Consider the following 2,617-nt stretch of genomic DNA (forward strand, 5'->3'; position numbering starts at 1 on the left):
ATCCAATATTCTTCTGCTTGTCATGCCTACAATCCTGCCACTGAGACAGAGTGCCACAGCTCCTTACTACGAATGCATTGACACACTCACTGTCCTGCTTACAATACAAAAAACAATCAGTGTTTAAATAACACATTATTTTAAATATATACTGAAAATAAAGGTTATTCTCTTAAAATCATCAGCTTGATCAAATCACTTTTGGTTTCTTCTTTACATTGCAGAATAAGTTTAAGAGCTTATTCTCGATTTTGAGCCTTCATTTGGGCAATATGAGTAATAATAATACAAATAATACATTATACATTGTATCTTTATTTCATATGTAAAAACATTTACAAGTGGACTGACATGACATTATCTTCTCAAGAAAATAATAATACAATCACTCCTAGGACATATTTTTCACAAATTTCAATATGACTTGACAAAGATGTGATTGCCGAGCCTCCCCTTATGTAGTGGTGGTGCTTTCCTCAGATTGCACTTATCAATGATCCTACACAACGCACACAAACATATTAAATTAGATTTTGTTAGCAGCAACAAGAGTGTGCATTGTAAATGACCGGTTAAAACAATTTAGGCATTCACTGACATATGTTGTATTGTGGAATACAATTTTAAAATGTAGTTATGTTCAGGCAACATCATCACTTGTTTATGTTTAAAGAAAAGATAATGGTTTTGGGAATTATAAGTCGGTAATAAAAGTTGGTTTATTGCATATGATTTTGATTTTTAAAACTAATTGTATTTGCATTTGTTTTAACTATACACCAGGCTTGGATTTTCGTCATGTTAGGGGCAAGGCCATTTGGCCTTTGGTGTCACAAATGTTTTCAGGGCGCAAAGGCCACATGCCAGGGCACAAAGGCCGTTGAGGGAATTTGGAGCTTACAAATAAATAACTTCACTTTCTGATAAGAAAAACACACAAATGACATGGAAAACAAATCACTTTTTTAATATCAATAATGTCAAACATTATATCATCATATACTGTAGGCCTATGCCTCCTTAGTATTACCGTATATAAAATGAAATACTCTACTTTGAATAATTAGTGTTTGGTATTTTTTCCATCTACTACTTCTCCCATTCACAAATCCAAAATCAAATAAAAAAATCTAAACTTCTAATATGTAACAAATCAAATCAAGTTTTATTTATATAGCACATTTATAAACGATTTTTGGTTGAGCCAAAGTGCTGTACATATAATAAAAATAGCCTACAGTAGAGACACTTTACAGCAAATACAACAACACAGATTTTTCAGAATATCAGTATGAGAAAAACGACACCCTCTATCCTTAGACCCTCAACAAATATATTCAATTTCAGATATACTCTGCACATACATCATTCACATGTGATAGCAGGAGACCATCCTCCTCTCTCCATTCCCCCACCGCAGGACCCACACTCATTGCATATGAAAAAGGGCAACATCACATTTGACATCAGTACATAACACTCTCACTTCAATAGAGTGGTGCAGAAACAAGTCCTCACATAACCTTTTATAGCCTCCGTTCCCTGGTCTCGATGTCAACAGTTTTTGAAAATGTTTATGGTGAAATAAGGTCTATGCTTAACACAAGCTTGAGAGATCTTCCAATTGTGTTCCCTGACATGAAATACATCAGTAAATACTCCACTTGTGTATATCAGAAGCATCTATGTGTCAGAAAAAACGGCGGTTGGTTACAAGTGACATGAGACCGCCTTTAGCAGTGGTTATGTGTTGCCATGCAAACGTGATGTAGTTTGTTTATAGCCTTAGCTTTTTACTTCTGGTGATTGCATTTAAGCTTAAGTGGTGTTGATATGTGGAGATTATGCTAAACAAAACGTGTGTGTATCATGAAAGTACGGAGCCCCTAAAGGGAGAAAAAAAAAGTCTGACTTTTTTATTTTTTTTGGTTGAGAAAGTTACCGGTGCGCCATGGAGGAAATGGAGCACACGGGAGACAACCATTTCATTGCAGACTGTTATGTTTACGTTGGGAAATTACAGTGCATACATTATTTGAGATATCTTTGAAATAGGCTTCTGCACCTTTACAAATAACATTAAAAATTACTTTTTTCACTCATTATCACCTTCTTATTGTCTGTTGAATCTCACCTTTAGGTCTAGGTCACCCTTCCTCGTGTTACCATGAGTATCTCTCCTTCTTCCTCTAGCTCTGTCAGCCGTTCCTACAGAGAGCAGAAGACATTACTACTAAAACTTCCCCCTCCTGGATTAAAAATACCTCTGTGGTACTTGAAATAATCCAATAATAAGACATTACCTTTGATATCCACTGCGTCTGTCTGCTTTGAGAACTCAGGATCATCTGGTTGAGTGTCATCAGACTTCTTATAGTAGTACTCTTGATCTGGTGGTCCAAATCTCTACATGCAACAAAAAACATGATGTAGCTTCTTATAAAGTAGCTGCACTTTTTCTCTAGGACCAAATCACACTCAAACACATTATAGAGTTATTTTGCAGGACGTTCATCATGTTCACTCCAAAATCTTCACATACGTACGCTTGGTCACAACCCTTTGTTGTTCATTCTTAAAGCACTGGGTACCTCTTTAGTGCCGTATTTCAACGTTA

General features: G+C 35.7%; 1 long non-coding RNA gene across 1 annotated transcript in view; it reads right to left on the reverse strand.

Moving 5' to 3' along the window:
• Positions 1 to 295: 295 nt before the first annotated feature.
• LOC117555705 overlaps positions 296 to 2,617 on the reverse strand; it is a 3,520-nt gene continuing 1,198 nt past the window's right edge. The window contains exons 2-4 of the long non-coding RNA XR_004570441.1: positions 2,304 to 2,406; positions 2,135 to 2,208; positions 296 to 499 (exon numbers count right to left, since the gene is read on the reverse strand). This is a non-coding gene — a long non-coding RNA (uncharacterized LOC117555705). The remainder of the gene's footprint in view (positions 500 to 2,134; positions 2,209 to 2,303; positions 2,407 to 2,617) is intronic.

This window comes from Gymnodraco acuticeps, unplaced genomic scaffold, assembly GCF_902827175.1.
Source record: "Gymnodraco acuticeps unplaced genomic scaffold, fGymAcu1.1, whole genome shotgun sequence".
Classification (NCBI taxonomy): Eukaryota; Metazoa; Chordata; class Actinopteri; order Perciformes; family Bathydraconidae; genus Gymnodraco; species Gymnodraco acuticeps.